The 20,574-nt window shown below is 37.0% G+C and overlaps 1 protein-coding gene across 9 annotated transcripts in view; it reads right to left on the minus strand.

The window, feature by feature from the left end:
• The window catches only part of CYRIA (CYFIP related Rac1 interactor A), a 59,862-nt gene that overhangs the window by 27,936 nt on the left and 11,352 nt on the right, over positions 1–20,574 (minus strand). For 5 of the 9 annotated variants that reach the window (XM_061351172.1, XM_061351169.1, XM_061351175.1 and 2 more), the window contains exons 2-3: positions 17,211–17,261; positions 15,300–15,369 (exon numbers count right to left, since the gene is read on the minus strand). The exons of 1 other annotated variant lie outside the window; for it this stretch is intronic. The gene's annotated coding sequence lies outside the window, so the exon portion shown is untranslated. The remainder of the gene's footprint in view (positions 1–15,299; positions 15,370–17,210; positions 17,262–20,574) is intronic. 3 more of the 9 variants (XM_061351171.1, XM_061351176.1, XM_061351173.1) reach the window with 1 other exon arrangement.

Below are 20,574 nucleotides of genomic sequence, written 5' to 3' on the forward strand. Positions count from 1 at the left end.
TTTTAGCAGCATCGAGACAGATAAGATACTGTGCATACATTTATTTTCGTTTTCATAACCTCAGAAGAAACAATTTATATTATTATGAAATACTGTCACAAGCTAAATTACTGAGTCAGTTTGGATTCTTCATTTTCACCTTGTTTTAAGCCGTATCTTACCTCATTGCCTTCAATCTTCAGAGAGTATTCAACCATTTCTCCTACTGCCAAAGTTAGCACTGCATCCAGAGACTGGTTTAGTTGACAGTATGCTTCAAACAGCAAGGAAGCCTTTTTGCCAAAAACCTGAGGATATGCTCCCTCATTTGCATCAAGTAGCTTGGGGTCATGTGCCCAAGCTCTAGTTCCTGATCCTTCTTACAGAAGTACAGCACATCAGTGCTCTGGAGATTTCTACGTATTTTTCTTGAACTTTTATTCTATATTTTAATCTAATTTTATGCCCTTCTCTTTCAATCCCCATGAAGAAACTGATTCAGCTATTTAAGTCACAAGTATGAAACAAGAACCCTGCCACAAACTTTATACGCTCTCATGGTGAGCCTGAATCTTCCAATGATCTCGAAGGCAGTGCTTTGACATCATTTCCAATATACACCACCTCAAAACCCAGTGATACTCAACATCGACATCTAGAAGATATGGTTCAGGTAAATGTTAAGCATGCCTTCCTTCTGTATGATACGAAATAATTTCTTTAGGTTTCCTGAACACCAAAACTAAAAGCAGGATCTAGTTTCAAGAAACCTTCTCTTTAAACTGTAACTCATCACTCAATGCTAAGGTTTTAACCCCATATTAAAAGGCCAACCTTCACTTTAATGGAAGTGTTTATAAACATAATTCCTTGCCCCAAACTGAATTATTTTATTATGTATAGCTTACTGCTTCCCAGTACCGGGACCTTCCAAACCGTCTTTCCCTGAAAACTCTAGTGATGTATTCCAAATTTCAAGAACTGCATGTCACTTCCAGGATAATTTTTAATGAGATTCCCAAGTAACTAATGATATAAATTCTGAGCAGATCAGCATATATACTGTGGCTGCAACAGAAATGCAACGAAACAGCTGATGCACAGAAGCAAACGAGAAAGCTTTCATTTAAGAGCATAAAATTCCATTTCATTAAACCTGGAAAGCATTTTGCTTACTGTAAAATCAGTTTAAATGTGGAAATGAGACTCAATGCATATAGAAAAAAAATACTGCCGCTACAGGACTCCAAAATGATAGCAGCTTTTCTTTAGCGTCCAAATCCCTTAGAATTCCAACTTTTAACAGTATGCTTTAAAAATTACATGTTGACATGACAATGACGTTTGTGTCTTCATGTTTTCGAAACCGTTAAAGCTCATCCTAGGATATTGCATAAGCATACAGAGGAAACTTTCTAAGTTACTGTTGACAGTTTATTGTTGACAGATAGGATAACAAATCCCTTCTCCCCCACTAAACCAGTTTACTTTTGAATTGTGATAAATACTACCCCCCAAAAACAAACCAAAATCAGCCATAGATTTTATATACATATAATGAAAACATACTGAATCATGTATTTATCAGATACTGAAAAGCAGTTTTGAAAGTTTGGTAAATGTTCAGGAACTAGGTATTAACAACTAATGGCATGCCCAAAGTTAATCACCATGTTAATTAACTCTTTGTTTACACACTGTTTTAAGTAACTACATAATTTTGAAGTGTGGTGTTTTGTATTACTTTTAAATTATAGCTGTATTATTACATAAATTGCTAGAGAAATACTAATTTATTTCTTATTCCTTTATGGGACTAATTTAATCAGTACCAACTGAAACTCATCACCAGCACTATAGCTACACTGAAGGTATAACAGAAAACCTCGTGGTGGTGAAAAGGAAACATTCACCAGCTCAACCCTTTGCTGCTCAGTGGTGCTACTTTGCCAGAAACTATTTCCTAACTCTGCCTGCTTACATAAACAGTCTAAAAGGCTTTTGTCAAAATGAGCTGGATCAGCAAATACCTACTGCTTAAACTCATCTAGATGATCCTAAAAACACAGGGATGGGAGGATTCTCATAAGCAGCTCCATTTGGTGTTTCAGGGGAAACAGAGGCTCCCAAGTTCAGAGGCGGCAATGGATGATTAAGAATGGTAACTTCCATAAAAGGAATAATAATGGCACACCTGTGTGGGTAGGGACAGGCATCCAGCCCACAGTCTGAGGAACTGTATTGTACTAAGTGTATTAGCATCTTGAAAGCAGTGGAACTGACCTTACTGCACAAATAATTAGCTGTGGTTTCAAAAAAACACCAACATCTGAATTTAAGATCTCTCGGATCCAAAAGCATGACTCCAAATCGTTGTGATATTCACCCACAAAGTTTGTTAAGATGCTTGTAAGGAGATATTAGAAGTCCAACATTCAGAAACTGTTTTTGTTCTATTAAGGAACAAACCCAAAATGAATGAAGAAATCCTGACTAAAAAACACAGAAATCTCTTAACAATGATAGTCCACTTTTTCTGAAGAAAACTTGAATCACCCATTGTTTTTCGCTTGGGAGAGAAAGGAAAATAATTTTTAACTGCATTTGCCAACACTATTACCAACATTTTTGTCCTTTTTTCCTTCCTTTGAAATAAACATATTAAAACAACCTAACCTCTATTTCTGTAAGACTAGCTCCAAGAAAACTGGAATGCTGCAGTGCTCTGTGTCATCCACAGAGCAAAGGTACAGGCAGAGACTGGAGCACCTTCCCATGGGTGCCCCACACACACCTCCCCTACTTCTCACTCTCGCCATCAGAATGTGAATGGAGTCCTGCAGAGGTCACGCAACAGGACAGGTTTTATCATTGGTAAGAAACTGGGAATATTATCAACCCTGCCCATGGCAGGCAGGCTGAAACTAGATGATCTTTAAGGTTCCTTCCAACCCAAACCATTCCATGATTACAGCTATGAAAAGCAGAGTACTGGAGTCAGGAATAGTCAGGGAAGAGCTCTGATTAATGTTCACAGCAATGGTATAAAATCACTGGAGTTAGGGGTGGCGTTATCTAGACCCCAAAGCAGGAACAGCAGCAGCTCTGTCATTCTGCATAGATGTTTGCCTAAAGTATTCTTAAAGCTCTTCAGACAGTAATTTAAGCTCAATCACAATAGCTCATATTTTATTATATCTGACCAGTCTCACTGTCCTTCTCGCAAATCTCTCCAAAGGGTCGAAATTCCAGTGGGCCACCCAACCCTAGGTACAGAGCTCCAAATACATCCAAGTATGATGCCAAATACAATGAAGGAACCGCATCTTGCAGAAAACTGTGTTTTTACACATCCCTCACATATCATTTCCCTAAGTTTTATTTTACCCATAGCTTTCTTTTTTTTGCATTTTGGCATTTAATTAGTCCTGCTTCTATACAGTACCTTATACTGGAGCAGATAATATTGAGTGGCATTACAGCACATATAGGAGAACCAGATTATCAGGCCTAATCAGCATGACTCTGTGAAAGGCAGGTCCTGCTTGATTAACCTGATCTCCTTCTATGACAAGGTGACCCGCTTAGGGGCTGAGGGAAAAGCTGTGGATGTTGTCTAACTAGACGTTATTTAAGCCTTTGACACCATTTCCTACAGCATCCTCCTGGAGAAACTGGCTGCTCATAGCTTGGATGGGGGTAGTCTTCACTGGATACAAAACCTGACTGGATTTCTGGGCCCAAAAAGTGGTGATGAAAGGATTAAATCCAGTTGGTGGCTGGTCACAAGTGGTGCTCCTCACAGCTCAGTAGTGGGAGCCAGCTGTGTTTAATATCTTTATCAATGATCTGGATGAGGGGATTGGGTGCACCCTCAGTAAATTTGCAGACACCACCAAGCTGGCTGGGAGTGCTGATCTGGTAAAGGACTTGAAGGGTCTGCAGAGGGATCTGGACAGGCTGCACCAATGGGCTGTAGCTAATAGTATGAGGTTTAATGAGACAAAAGGCCAAATCCTGCACTCTGGCCACAACCACCCTATCTAATGCTACAGGCTTGGGGAAGAGTGGCACCAAGAATCAACCTACGCTCAAGTGAAGAAAAAAAATTGCCATACATGTCTTCTGCCGGTGAAGCATTAGCAGACAAAAAACCAAACCAAACTGAAACCAACAAAACTCAAACCCCAAAACAGATGTAAAGAAGTGAAAAGTGGCAGACGAGAAAAAAGTTGTTCAAGGTGAAATTAACCCAAAATAGAAGAATCATACCTTCTTTGAAAAATTACTTTATGACAATTACTAGAAAAGGAACACTTCAAGCCATTTTGCTGTTAACTGATATACAGATTGCAGGACACAAAACCTACAAAAAAGGTGAATCAAGTCAAAGGGAGTTAACAAATGGTTTGTAATTACAAATACATTTTTCACTAATCATAAGATGTTAAAAGAACTGGCGAACAATATTAGTACCTGTAGCCCCAAGGATTAAAGAGCTTGGCTCATGGTTTCACTAAAATCAAAAGGTAAATAAACCCCAAAGGGTTACCTCAGGTGAACCTACAATTTACTCACAGGGGGATTTTTCTATATGCCAACCCTCAAACCTGAACATACTTTGAACAGAACTCCTACATATTTTCAAAATGCGTAACTCAGAAAAGCCGTCATGAAAGGATGAAAACCAGGCAAACAAAATATCTGCATTCCAATTCACAGGTCATAATAAATTAAAAATGCCAACAAAAAATACAGAATGGAAGCCAATTAAAGTAATTACAATACAATTATATTTGAAATTGAGAAAACACTGCTGCACTTTGATTCTTCCATCCAAGTGCACAGTAATGTTGACTGAATATGGCATTGCATGCACAAATGCTTGTACACAAAACAGGGACAGAATTTCCCTATACACAGTAAATGAAGCATCTATCAATCAATGCTGTTAGGTAAGCAAAGCAGGATACTCATGTTTACCAAACTGATACAGAGGAGACACTTTTAACAGGAACAGAACAGGCTTGGATAGTTTAAGTGCTTCTTCCTTCAAACCAAAACCATTGTTTTGTTTTGGTGTTTTTTTCTTTTTCAGATGGAGTTTGACCCAGTTCTTCTGAACTCTTCTAAGAGAAGAGCAGCCAGATCATCATCTTCCTCTTGAAGTTTCCTCGTCCTTATCTTCTCTCTCTCCAAAATCATAGCAAAAAAGGAGATTAACTCAGTTTTTTAAAAAACTAAGCATTTGGGCGTTTGAGAAGGTACCTGGTTTCAACATTTGTGAATATAATGAGTGAAAACTTTTATTCTAGATCATAAACATCCTCAGATACAGAATCAAAAACAGGGCTCTCAGGTGAAAAAATCAGAAACAGGGAAAAATATTGCTGGCTCCTTCTGCCTCTTAAATCACTGCCAATTATTCAGCCTTCTGACTATGCTACACAGAATATTTTGTACTATACGCCCAGAAAAGCCAGTGCAAGTGTCCAAGAAGCCAAGATGAGAACTATCATGTTTTAGTTCTTTGTGCAACTATGGTGAAGACATTCCTCCAAGTGATTTTATTTAGAAGTTATTTCTTGTGCCATCTGATAACAGGAATAATTCTTTGCATCTTAAATTTGTTACCTATTTTACTTCTCTTTTTCATATATAAATGGCAAAACAGTACATCTAAAACCAGACAAGCCAGACAATTCCTACAGTGACTGGACTTTTTATTGCCTATTTGCTAGTGATCTGATCTGAATGTGTCAGTATGTAGGACACAACGCATTCTGCCGTCTAAATTTGATTTTCTGGTTTAAATGGTAATAATCTATAAAACATGGACCTGAAGCAGTCTTTACAAGTATTCTGTTTTGGAAAAGCGGAGAGAAGTGAAAGAATACTTTACAATACTTAAGAGACAATTAATTCTGATCAAAGAAACATACTGACATTACTAAAATTAACATAGCTGTGGCTGACTATGTATCAACAGCTCAAGATTTGAGGGATTAAAGATGAAATGGGTGCCTTTTTCAGGGATCAGCTGCTATCAGTTTAAAACACTTTCATTTGTATAACAGTGGTCTTTGCTTACCTCATTACACAGAATATTAAAATTGCTGACCAATTTCTGTTACAATGCTGTTGATGGAAACAGCAAGAGTTTCACATGGAAAAAAATATTCTGAAAACCACTGTGAACAGACTGGAGCAGAGTTTTGTTTTCTTAGGTGCTTGGTTTTTTATTTAAAATTTCAGGAAAAGGAAAAAGAAAATCTTCCTATGTGTCTCTGGGTGAGGGTACAAGATGAAAGAACAGGTACCACTCCAAGACAGCAATTTGAGAGACTGCCTAATCCCAAGAACATGGTAAAAAAGGTTTTGCGGAACTATGGAGGCATCTCAGTAACAGAATTCCGCAAGAAGCTTCAGGAGGGCTATTTAACTATGTATCTGCACAAGCCCCTGGAGTGAAAAATGTTCTTTCTAGAACACAGAAGTATTTACCAGAGGAACGGCTATTTTAGACTTGCTTGATATGGGGAGAATTAACTGAGTATGATGATGGAAATACAGGAAAAAATAATTACAACCAGCTGAAGTTACTAAATAAGGAGAAACCAGCAAACTAAAAGAGTATGACTTCAAAAAAGCACTCGCAGTAATCTCAGATATCTGAAAGAATAGGTCTTTTAGAAAGTTGCTTTAAGGGATAAGGGAGTGAAGGAAACTCAACAGTTAAGAAAATACACGGCATGTTATTCAAATGGACAAAATAGAGACTTAGAAATCAATATGCCAGTATAAGCATACAGAAAAATTGAAGAAATATATAAAGATGGGAAACTTGTCAATCGGCTGGAGATGAGAAAAGAGGAAATGTTATTCAATACCATAAATTTGCTGCTGCACTGAAAATCTGAAAGCTGTCAGCAGTTTCATGGCAAAAAAAGAGGATGCATTTTTAGACAGTATCTGGTATCTGTGGTATAGATCTGGTTTTGTTCAATACTTTCAAAAAAGTATTTTCTTCTTCTCTGTCACTAATTAAGATATGCACTAATATAGAAGGGAATTAAAATATTCTGGAAAACAGGATCATAACACAAAATCACTTTGGTGTACTGGAGATGCTATCCAGAAGAAATTCAGTAAATACAAATGTGAAATAGTCCACTCAAGGAAAAAACAAACCAATCCACAAACGCAGATGTACTGGTAAGCAGAAAGACTGAGAGACAAGAAAAATATTTAATCATTATAGTGGACTGTAATTTACCATAAGGCAGGTCAGAAAGTTGCTAAACTCCAGAATCTTTCAAAGACTGCTCTCACAGTTAAGTGATGAGGGAACTGAATAATGAGCAAAACCAGATTTTTCTCCAAAACACTGATCTGTAATTATGCAGGAGTTACCGAAAGTATAAAATCCAATGAAACCCCTCCTTCTTTCTTAATTAGCTTTGTGCCATTTTTTAAATCCCTTCTGGTATTGTTTTATTAATTCCTATTCTTTCACATTAAACACTGAATTTATTAAAATGTGCAGGGGCAGACTTGGTCCATGGCATCTTTCAGCATAATAGCCTGTCTTGAAAATTGCATTTTGTTGACAGACAAGCCAATTAGCCCTCTTAATGATGTAAACAAGGAGATTCTTCATTTTTGCAGTGTGCCTAACACTGTAAGAAGCACATTCTCTAGTAAATCTATTTACAAATAACGTGTTTGACTTACACAGAATGCCAAACAAGCTTTTGTGCCCTGAGATGTGCTGCTAAAAACTACTGCGACTTTTTTTTTTGGGGGGGGGGGGGGGGTAGTAACAAGTCTGCTATTTGCAGACTAATAGGACAATAAGGAAGGAGCACTGCGGATAGTGCTGAATTTAAACTGTCACTGTAATTAAAAAATCGATTTATTGTAGGTGTAACCGAAGATTACAGTAACACGCTGACCCTGCCGGGCTCCGCGGTAATTAACTCTAATGGCTCCTGGAAGCCAGTCCTCCTGTTGCAGTGCCCTGTGCAGAGCCTGGGTGCGCTCTGCTGCCCCCTGCTGCTCCGGCCCCGCACCGCGCCCCAGAGACCACTCAAGGGGTTCTGACTCCACGCACGGAAAACTCTTGCCTCACACAGGAACACCTTACCACCCGTGTGCCCAAGTAAAAGGCCACGGCTAGGTCCAATCATTAGTTTAGACCACCAGTCGTTCATCACTGCTAACCTATGGCTGCAGGCGAATCTTTGCATTCAGACTGAATTTTAGCAGGGGCTGCAGCTCTGATGTCAGGGGATGACTCCATACTTACTTTTAAAACTAAAGCCAAACTAATCTAGGTAGTATTTTAATAACCACATTTCAGAACAAGTACCAACATTAAGGAAGTTACACTGCTTTCTCCTTCCTCCTGCTGAAACTCAGAATTTATCATATAATCACAGAATGGCTTGGGTTGGAAGGGATGTTAAAGCTCACCTAGTTCCAACACCCCTACCACAGTCAGGGACACCTTCCACTTGATCACGCTGCTCAAAGCCCCCTCCAGCCTGGCCTTGAACACTGCCAGGACGGTGGGGCCACAACTTCTCTGGGCAACCTGTGGCAGTGTCTCACCACCCTTAAAGAATTTCTTCCTAATATCTAATATAAATCTACTCTTTCAGTTTGAAGCCACCCCCCCCCCCCCTTGTCCTATTCCTACAGACCCTTGTAAAAGGTTCCCCTCCAGACTTCTTGTACCCCCCGTTTAGGCACTGGAAGCTGCTCTAAGGTCTCCCTGGAGCCTTCTCTTCTCCAGGCATAACTGTCTGCATCTAAAATTAGGAAAACTGTCATTTCTAACAGAATGCCGAACAGCACGTGGGTGACCAGGCTTAGCAGAGAGTGAACATCCAGGGCTGGTGAGTGTTCTTAGCAGGGCATCCAGCCCAGTGTCAAACACATGCTCCTGGCAACAGTCCCATATTCTCCCTCTGAACAGAAATGCCATGTGTATTTACACTTACTCAAGAAGTTTTGACTAGCATTATTTCTTCTGAGTTAAGAAGAAGAGTAAGATGAGAAAGAAGAAATCTGGTTTTCCTTTTGTAGTCTCTCACTAAAAACCAGGTTAAGATGGAATGAGATAAGCTAACTCTGACAGCTATCTGTAATAAAAAATGGAGCTGATTATATGTGCTGGATATAAAAATTAAAATGGATGTAGTTATATCCAAGATTTTCGTACTGCATTTGTTGAATACTTCTGATTTGAAAGGCTAATCGTATCTTTTAGAACTAGAAACTACAGAAAAGACACTATACCTAGGTTTAGAGCAAAATTCAGCAAGTTTTATTTCTGCATAAAAATTATCTAAGAACACTATTTTAACTGTAACTAATTAATTGCACTTTAATTGCAACTAATTCTCCATCCACAATTTAGGTGGTGTTAGGTCATGGGTAAAGAAAATACAGCCTTGTAAAGGCAACATTCAATAGTTTCTAATCAAATTTCTAAACTAAATAGTTAATTAAAAAATGTTTTTAGAACCTTGTTGAAAAAGTGGATTTGTATAAAAAAATACACATGCTAACAAATATATATACATATGTACAAACACATGTATACATAGAGTTGTAAATGAGCATGTTTAAGCAAAAACTGGCAACTAGTTGCTTGTTACAGGAAAAACAAAAAAGATACATCAAGATTAAAACTTTAACAAAAGCCAGATTAAAATAATCTACTTAACCAAAGCTTTCTGTTTGCCAACTCAGAGCCATCTCCTCTAGCTATCCAGAGACATAAACAGTTGCAAAACAGCACAAGGTACAGAGAGGAAGAATGCCTATGTGATTTTGATTTCAGCACTAACTAGAGCTGTAAAACTCAGGTTCCTCTTAGCTCATGACTTAGATGACGTGAGTTCTCTGGAGGATGGGATAATCCTCAATTATTCACAATTTCATGTCAAACAAATGGAAGATAAAGACTATCTGAAAAATATTGTTACTTAAGCCAATAAAAGTCTTTGTATTATCTTTCAATCTTCATCATTAATACAATCAGCCTGTAATTCTGCACTGAGACAGGCCTGGAAATTGAATTACATCCTCCTTCTCCTCTGAGCCAATCATTATTTTAATTGCAGATTATTCAACTGACTTTACTAACAAAAATAGTGTAACTGAAAACTTCAGAAGAGCCTGAGAGATTAAGCAAAAAAATTCTTAGTGACTCAAGGTTATGAGGGTTGATAGGACGTAACGGGAACTTACTTAAAGGGGAAAAAGTTCAAAGAACACACTTTAAAGCTTGAAAAGGAATGTGAAGACCTAAATCAATATATGTCTCAACAGTGCAGAGAATCTCTTCCATAAAAGAAAAACAAGTAAATTGCAGAGGATAGTACTCTTTTATGACAGAATGGATTTTTTTTAATGCAGTGATATGAGGAAAAAATACACACATGTACATATCTAAACTATGTATATGTAGATCTATGGTCTCGGGCAAAAAGTTTGAATTTTTTAATATATGAATTTGGTACCAATTACTACTATCGAAAGTACTTAGCAAACAAGAATCTTTATAAATAGAATATATTCAGGAAGTAATAACTGTAAGTAACAGTGGTGGAATAGGTATTTGGTGTCTACCTCACCTTTCCGATTTTCCAAAGCAGAACTACGCGAAGCCTACAAAGTATAACTAAAGAAGGACCCAGGCCAGTCCTATACGCCCTTTTTGTATATATGCCCTTCACACTGCCATGCAAAAAAAGGCAATAGCTACTTTCTATCAGGTCCTCTCTTCAGTTCAATTCCTGAAGAATCAGCTTGTTCTAGTTCAGAGTTTGCCCAGTCACCAATCTTCCAACTATAAGGGCTAAACCAAAGCATTGACTCAACACCAAAATGATCACCTTACTACAAATAAAAATTTCATTAACCTAAAGAACCAAGGAACCTAAAGCAAGAGGACCAAAATGGTTAACTTTTTCAATCAAATTAAATACAAGCTCCCTATTTTCCTATGAGAAGTTTAAAATTCTGTAACAAATGATTCCTATATTTTAATACACTTCATCCAGAAACTGAATTGGCTATCATAAGATTCCTAAAATGGGGCTGATAATAAAAGGTTCTTTGAAAACATGCTATGATCAGCATATTCTAGCCAGGAGGAAAACTCCAGTATAAATCAAGATAGCTGTCTGCTACCTGATCTGGTTCTGCAAAAAGGCTGCAGTTAATGCTGTTATCCACTAAGTGGCATTATCAACTCAAAACACCTACATCTGACAAAAGGTAATCACAGTACAGTGCATTTTGCCTCCTACAGGCAATTCATTTTATTCAGGCTTGTCATAAATTCAGGCATCGTTCCAAACAGTCAAATATATTAGTAAATCAGCATTACCAATTTACTTTTCACATCAAGACATCTGCATTCAGCACGATGGTCAGGTTAGAAATAAAACTATTATGACAGACCTACTGAACAAAGAAATCAAAATATTGCAGTAATATGAGCTCAAAGTAGACAAAGAAAAGTATAATATGGTATTTTGAAAGTAGCTGGGGTTTCAGAAGCACTGTACGTCAACAATTCTAGTATTTCCTGTTGTGAAGTGTGAAAGTACAAAAGTCTCACCAGATGCATACTTTACTTCAGATACAGCACTTCAATGAAAGTAATTCTAATAGATTAAGTAAACTGATGCTACCAATTGCTAGAAGGTATTTTTAAAAATACAGTAATTGGGAAAGTAAGTACTATGTTTCACTAATTATTTAAGGATTAGTTTTCAAAATGTTACTTAAGGATTAATAACTGTAAATATAGTTTTTTGAGAAATGTTTACTGGAAAAAAAAAGCATTTAGAAACAGTATAAATACAAGAAAAAAAAAGTATTAGAACAGAATTCTGATTTTAAAGTAGTTTACCCCCCCCAACATTCCTATTCCTTTCTCTGCTCATTTATCACTGTCAATTTCTTCATACTACTGAAAACGAAGCAGAAAAAGACAATTATCAGTAGTACTGTATACAAAAATACAGAAAAATGGAATTAGCAGCTACTTCTGCTTCTCTGTCTCATCAAAGCATGAATTACAAGCTTGTGAAATGTCCTACAAAGCACTCAAAATTCTGAGCATACTTTAATGCTACAAGAATCAAGGCATTCCTGGCTTTTTTTCTTCAGTGATTTTTTTTTTCCCCTTCCTGGCCACAGAGGAATTGCATTAGGACATAGCCCTTTTTCCCTACATCCGCCTACGACAAACATTTGCTGCAAGTCAGCAACTCCAAAACCAAATTGTTTACCATTAACTCAAAAAAGCTATTAGAAAAAAATTGCTCCTTTGTTCCAGTTGGAAAGAGAGACAGCCAGATGTGTGGCTTGTTGATGCTGCTCTTCTCTGACCTCTGAGTGTAGGAAGAACTGCAGCTGAGGAAGGAAGTCAGCAAGTTCTCTTAATGAAGGTGAACTTCGTTAAAAAAAAATAAATTAAAAAAAATCATGACACAAAAATATCTTTTAAAGTGTTTTTTCCTTAAAAAAGTGACGTCATTTAGTGGTGGGCTTGGCAGTCCTTGCGCAAAGGTTGGACATGATCTTAAATCGACATAGTAGATTCTACAGTTCTATTCTATGTAAAGATAACAGAAAACCTTACTTTTTGCTATTGGTGGCAAATTAGAACTATGTTTCAGGAGAAGACAACAGAATCTCATCTTTAGCTACTTCTGGAAAATTATACTCTTAATTTCAAGAACTCCAGTAAGTTTCACTGCCTTAAATTAGCAATGCCTCATCATTAACACCTGCCGGGAAACCATCCTCCTTTGAGAATGCAAAATTCAGGAAAAGCATTTTAATTTTAGGCTCTGAGTCACAGCCTACCACTACAGACCAGAATCAGGCCTAAAGCTGAATTCCAGATTGAGTGTGCCCAGTTCTTTGGAAAACACATCTGGCCAACAATGCAAGGCCAACTACAGTTACTACAGTACCTTTCTGCACATTTCTCCCTGAAATATAAATCTGTACAACACCTAGCAATGAATTAACTAGCAATCTGTAATGAAAACTCCTCATTACACGGTACTCCTCATGACAGTACAGAACACATCTGTGTAAGATATTCTGTGAACATAAAAAAAAAAAAGAACATTTTTCAAAGTCTGCACAGTAACAGGTATGAAACATTACAGTTTGTTTCTTGTGAACTTCCAAATATTTTCTGAAAAAAATTTCTGAAATGCATTCTGAAGTTCCATTACCACAGTGCTCCTCAATTTATCAAGGTAGACAAAAGTAGTAGAAGTTAATAGCAGTTAGATATCATGGTCTGCAGTGATACTACAGGACACAGTATGTGAAGTGCAAATTCACTCTATAGATTCACATTTAGATATTAATTCTGGCACCTAAGCATCAATCCAGGAATTCAACTTAATTGTGTGAATTAGGTTTAATCTTCAGTGTTTCTCTTTCTGCACTGTTAACTTTATCTTTGCAGCTCACACTGGCTTTAGTAGAAAATGATGCCCAATTCTTGTCAACCAGCTACTACTTAAAAACAAATGCTTGCAACCCAAAGACCTGAAAAGTATCATCACAGTTCATCTTTCAACTTCTGCTCACTATCGTATTATTTCATTAAGAAACTTTCCTATGTGTTCTTAAAAAACAGGGAACTGAAAATGAAAAATAGTTTGCTCTCTCTGTTCTCCTGACCCCTAAGGTCATTAAAAAAAACAACTTTAATAGAACAACATGGACATGCATATGTACACACAAAACCATTTCTGTGAACAGTTATATACATCTATTTAAACTAATAAGAAAATTCAAATTATGGAGAATTAGAACAACATTTCATGTCATACTATTCAAAACAGTTGTAAAGGATACTGGTCATTTTAAACAGCCTATGAGATTTAATCTTTCTCTTTGCACCAACAGAAATGAAAAACCTTATCATGTAAGACTTTCAGCACAGTTCAAACAGCTCACAGCTATGAGCACAAAGAATTTCTTCTGCTGCATTAGTATTTAGAAATTATTATTGGCCTGTCACTGTCACATTAAGATTTGATTTCCGGAACCTTTTCTTTCAGAAATAAAACCCCTGTTTAGATGCTTCTCCAGTCCCCATTTTGTCATAGTCTTCTGAAGGAATCAAACTTTAAGGTCATTAAAGGCATAATTAAGAGCTTCATTTTGAAACAAAAAAATCTGTCTTAATATCAGTCAAAGGTCTCCAACAGCAAACACTGCAGACTTCAAAAATTTAACAGAAAAAAAAAACAACTAAAAAAATTTCCCACCAGTGTTAGCTCCCACCAGTTAATTACTTCCTACCAACTAATTAAAGCAGTGAACTACACTACTGTATGGGTTAAATTTAAAGGAATCCATAATTAATAAATCTCTATTTCCTCAGTTTATCCTCATTTCTTGTAATTTCCTGTTTCTCTGACATGTTAGAATCTCCACTCCTACCATTTGCCCCAGCACAGTGCTTATCATGATTTGGCCACATGTGAAGTGTGACAATGAGATCCCACTTATGTTCCCTATAATCTATGCAGTAAACACAAGTAGCCAAACTGGCATGACCTCTAGTATTTCACTAAGAAAGTGGTAGTCTTCAGCGATTATGCCTACAGATCAATACCTTTTATCACATCTCTATCACCCTCTGCTTCCTTCTCAGATACTGAACTCTGCAGCTGTTCCCAACCCTTTCATATTTCACAGTCTTCCTCATCTATCAGACCTTTTCTTGGAGCAGAAAGAAGCAAGAAGTTTAAAGCCACTAAAACAATTTGTTGCTGCAAGGACTGTCACTGATATTCTTGCATAGACAGCAGTACATGTTTGAGTCCACAGTGGCTGATGCAGAGGTCTAAACTGTCAGAAATTTATTCCTCCGAGAAGTCTTTGCAATCCCGTAGATTTTCAGCAGCAAAATACCTAAACCAGCACACTCTGAATGATGTTGATGAAGGGGCAGACAGAAGCGAACCGCAACCCTGAATGGCACTGCACTAATCAAGCAACTACACATCTGATGTTAAAATTAAATCCCAAACAGAGAGACAAAGCAGACTTGCTGGTGCAGTTTCTCTCTGGGAGTATAAAAATTTAGGACAATTAAACTGTTATTATTTAAAATCTCAAATAACACTGGATTAATTCCACAAAGAGATAAACACTCTGTACAAAGTAAGGTTCAGCATACTGCACTCTTTAGCTTTCTCACAATTCATGTATAAAAGAAAAGAGGTACTTAAAAAGACCACTTGGTTATATCTTACCTAAGAAATACAGCGGTTCCAATTCACATTCAAAAATCCAAAGAAGTAATGATGCTAAACATTCAACGTCCGTCTGTTATGAAAAATATTCAAGATTACACTTGGAATCACTGTGGTTTTCCCCTCTTCCTATTTTCAGATGAGACTTTATCTTAAAAAGGAAATATTCATGGAAATCAGAAATTCTGTGAAATTACTCTTTTCAAAGTGAAATTTGTAACATCCAAAAAATTTTTGGAGAAGTACCACTCAAAAATGCTGCTGCGTTGAAATGATCAGATCCTTAAACTAATTTTTGTCCTATATAATTCTGCAGAACATATTCAATTTAATATGGGTTTTATAGTGAGCTATTACCAGCACTGGTACTTCATACTGGCACTGGTATGCATTCTGTTGAGAATTAAAAGAAGTAATAATGAAAGATCGAAAATAAGAACAACTCCAAAGCATTTAGCATTTTACAGCAAAAGCTGTATTTATTTCAAACAATATTTACATTGAAATAGATCAGGTTAAAGCAAAGTTCAGAAATGAATTTTCCAATCTTGAAACTAATGAAATAAAAAATGCAATTTAAATAGTGACAATTTTTTTTTCCTTCAAGTGTTGGTGAAGGGAGGCTAAGAGGAAAACCGGGGGACCAGAGGTCCTTCATAAGGATCTACAGGGACAGCTATTCTTACTACTTTTTCAACTCTTAAATAAACAAAAAAACCCTTAGAGATGCAAATTTGCTCTCAGAACAAATGTGGAATCAGCTTAAGAAATCCACTACAGAAAAGCTCACAAGTGCACTTCCATTTCAACCATAGCTTCAACAATGCTAAGGTAACTCCAAAACCAGGCTTCCCAAATACTCTGGGGTTTACTATCCTCACAACTACAATAAAGCAGAGGTCAAGCTACCAGGTCTATAAATCAGCTGAATTAAGCTTTGGCTTTGGAAAACATGCGATTGTGTTTGTGCAGGTATATTTATAGACAGGACCAAAACCTGGCTCTAACCTAATGATGGACTTTTATAATTTAATTTCAAAATAGCAAGGGTGCTTGATCGCTGTCTAACAAAGAATTATCTTTTGAAACTCAGAAGCAAGATTTTTTTTTAACCTCCTAAAAATAAGTTCCTTGCTGCAAATGGTAACAATTCATTATAAAAGCATATTAAATTAAATCAGAACAGAACACTAATTTCCCAAGTAGAGCACCCACATAGGGAACTAATTAGAAATAGCTCCTCTGTGTAAACAAACCTTTGAACCAATTAATAGCTGGTCAAGTCAGGGAACTCCCTTTCTCTAGAGGAAAAATGTCTATTTTCAGCCTTGTTTCAGTTCACTGCTAGCTGCAAATTCTCTCCACTTCTGTAGCAACAGAGGGTGCTTAGAACTTATATTCAGAGAGTTTAATGGGAATCTGGTCAAGATTTGGAAAAGGAAAAAAAAAAAAGGCTGTAGAAGGCCTAAAAAAACCAAAACAACAACAACAACGACAAAAAACAACCCAAAACAAACAAACAAGCAAACAAAAAACAACCAACCACAAATTAGGACTACAAAAGGCATTAGAACAAGTCCTGTTCTCTGCCTAGGCCAATTCTGTCCCAAGGGTTTACACAGACCAGAATGATAACACTAAAATGACTCAAACAGTGGAGTAAGTGAAAAAATGTACACGGCAAGAATAATTCTCAATTATTGCTCTATAATAACAAAAGCAAACAAATAAAACCTCAAAATGAGACTATAATGCCCAGATTGCATTTTGAAAGGATCAGTTAGGTGCAACAGTAAAGCAACATAACAGGATGCTGTTCAAGGGAGTCTGAGTATTCATTTATCATTTATGACATTCAAATCTGCTAGACAGCTGTTCTGTGAAAGACAGAAAAGTACCAGAGTTGACTCTAACCTGGCTGAAGATTATCCAGATCCTTCCCGATACTTAGAGAGAGGCTGCAATCTGTGGATTTTAAAATTGGAAAGAATCATTATTAATGAAACTCAAATAAAAGTCAAAAAAGTTACTTAAATGTCTTCAAAACACAGTAATATACCAAACGTACACAGTACAACAGTACAATACACAGGCTGGCGAACTCATAGGACAACACATCTGGAGAGTGAGCTACTGTCAGCGTGTTTGGAACACTTAAGTTTCCAGAGAGTGATGCAGCTTACATGGGAAAGAAGCTGGGAAGGGAGCATCAGAGAATGGGCAAAGCAGGAACACCTCAGGACAGAGAAAGGACTGGAAGCACCTCATGGAACCCAGAAAACCACCATTTCCTACAGAGTGGTGATGTGGCAAGAGTCAACTTCTGACCCTCCAGCCCTGCCAGGTTGCAGAAAGCTCCATATACCATTCCTTTCTACAACATTTACTGAAGACATATGAAAACATGACCCTTTCCCTCTTGACACAACAAAAATGACAAGCCTGAGACTTGAGAATGCCAGCACTCATTAAATGAGCATCCCTGAAAAAGTTTCAAAGAGGGCATCCCACTTACCAGACCGTGTTAACTCTCAAGCTACCTAGCATTTACGTATTTTCCAAACTTCATGTATTTAAAGTGAACTGGAAAGAGTGCTTATGCAAAAACACAACAAGATTCATGTTAAGCAGAAACCAAAGCAGATTTACTAGCAGGAATGAAAGTGAAGGTGGTAGAAGAGAATGGATGAAAATTCTGAGGAAGGATTACAGGTGGGAAGAAGAAACTGAAAGAACCGAAACAGAAACACTGCAGGCGAAGAAAGAGGACTGTGAAATTTAGATTACCATCAGAAATAAAAATGGTGGAATTTAGCTTTGAAAGGGCAAATCTAGCACAGACTATGCTGACATAACATTAGCTGGCTTTGGAATGTCACAGCACGAAAAAAGACTCTGTGTCAGTTTGAGAAAGGGGAGGAAACTATTTGTTAGCTAAATACCTTAAATATATTAATCAATTAAATACCTCTTACCAAAGCAGATACCTGCAGAACTGCACTTATTTGACCCATGACCTGATCCATTTATCTGATCCACTCCAGAAGGAGTTCAACAATGTGAAAGGTTTTAGTCACTGAAGCCACAGGCAACTCAGTCTAATTGAATTCACAACCCATTACCACAAGAAAGAAAACAGAAGTAAAAAGACCTCAGAGTAAGGGAAAAAAGGTACTAAATGTGTGCTTCTTTCTGTAAGTATTAAACGGAAATATGCACAAAACTCATAATTTGAGAATGAACAACTACTTTGTTCCCTTCAAATTTGTCTACAGAAGTATTTGAACAGGAATGTTTTTTCAGGAAAATTAATTAATTATAGAATATGACTCAGAAGTTTAATTATGGTAAAAAATTGCCAGAAACCTTTAAAATGATCAAGTGGGATAGAAAAAAACAACCCTCTATGGAATAAAAAACTGCTATAAGAACTGAAATAACAAAAAAAAAACTGTTCATCAGAGCTAAACCTAGTAAGCAAATTAAAAATCTTGAGAACTAACAAAAACCAAAGGAAAGGTATATGAGAATTTTCTTGAGCTGCATTTATAATTTCCATATTTTAATGTTAGACCTCTTTGTTCTGTTATATAACTTGGCTTATTTCGAGAAAATTAAGAGTGCTGGCAACAGTAAGTGCTCTCACATGACATAGGTGCAAAATATACTCACAAAAAGCTTACAGACTGAGAACTGGACTACAGCATAGTTAATTCTGAAGTCAAAACACATTTTTATAGAGAAAAACTAAATTTTGGAAACAAAAACCCTGCAACTATCAAGGAGTTATCTCCTGTTCGGCTGAATCATGAGATTACAAAAACTTTGTGAATTATACAGAACAGCTGTCCTAAGCACAACTTAAGAATTAGCTACCATGGAATTATATTTTTAACAAAATACACATTACATCCTGGAAGTCTGCTTTTTAACCTTTTTTACAATTTACCCCAGATATCCAAATTTCTTTCAGTCTAAAACAAAACCAAACTAAATCGATCTTAAATGGAATGTTGTCATGGTTTAAGCCCAGCCAGCAACTAAGTACCATACAGCCATTCCCTCACTCCCGCTGTGGTGGGATGGGGAGGAGAATCAAAAACAATGTCAGTCCAATTTATAGAGTTACTACGATGAATAGGTGTGACATGGCATTAAAAAAAGGCAACTATGGACAACTGCCAGGAAGCAGTACTTGTGCTTCCTTCTTGTGCTTGTGAAGTTATTGCTTCAAGCACAGTGTGGAACAGGCTGCAAAGTTCACTGAGGTAAGACATTCGGACTGAGAGAAATGCTCTCAAGTGGGAAAGCAAGTGCCACGGGAGAGAAAGGATAAACCACTCTGACTGAAAAACCTTCAAATTTCCAGTTTCAGGTCTTTAGAACAGAACTATTACCTTACAAGTTAACATAAACAGTCCAAGATTGATACAGCCAGGGAGAATGAAGAGGGACAACATTTTACTATGTTTGCAAAATACCTAAATAATGATACTTTTTACAATATTCTGACCTAAACGTGGGGTGAAGAAACATGGTTATTAACAACCGCTGTCCTCCTCAGGAGAATTTACAAGTTGTTAAGAAGCAATCATTTCTTAAACACAAAAACAGACAGAAATAAACAGACATGCTGTAAACCTTAGCAAAAAGCTTAACACTGCTCTGAGGAAAGGATGTCAACAAGGAGGACAACCACCACATATTAATGCAAAAGAGAAAATTCTCTTCTCCTGTATTGGCAGCATCCCGTAAAGTAAATTTATCCCTAGTTAAAATGCATTTATACAATTAAACACAGAAGTCAGTTGGGTACCCTTGGCGTAGTAGTCTGGGGGACCTGCTGGGAGTAAAGCTTATTATCCACCCAGGGATTTGAGCAGTCATAGTCCACAACCAATTTGAGTTGAGGCAAAAGACAGCTGCTACTTTGAAAGTTTCCTGCTGTGTAAGAAATAATTAAGGCTGTATGATCAGTGTTCAACAAAGCATAAATAGCAAAGATGCTAAATTAATTCTACTTGCAAATCAAGAGTTAAGTGAAGTCACATTACAGAAGGGACTACATAATATTGCAGTTCAAAGGCGAAACAGAAGAGTTAAGTATGATGAAGTGTGTGTCGGAGGCAAGACTCCAAATCGTAATCCTAGGCAACAACATTATTTCATGTTTTAGAAGTTCTTCACCCAAAAAGGTAGAAAGTATATATTCCAAAACGATATCTATATTTTGATTTAGTATCAAAAATTAAAAAAGGAGCAGCAGCAGAACACAACA

Source organism: Neopsephotus bourkii, unplaced genomic scaffold (assembly GCF_033783945.1).
Source record: "Neopsephotus bourkii isolate Nb327-2 ecotype Australia unplaced genomic scaffold, CSIRO-AGI_Nbou_v1 NB_565, whole genome shotgun sequence".
Taxonomy (NCBI): domain Eukaryota; kingdom Metazoa; phylum Chordata; class Aves; order Psittaciformes; family Psittacidae; genus Neopsephotus; species Neopsephotus bourkii.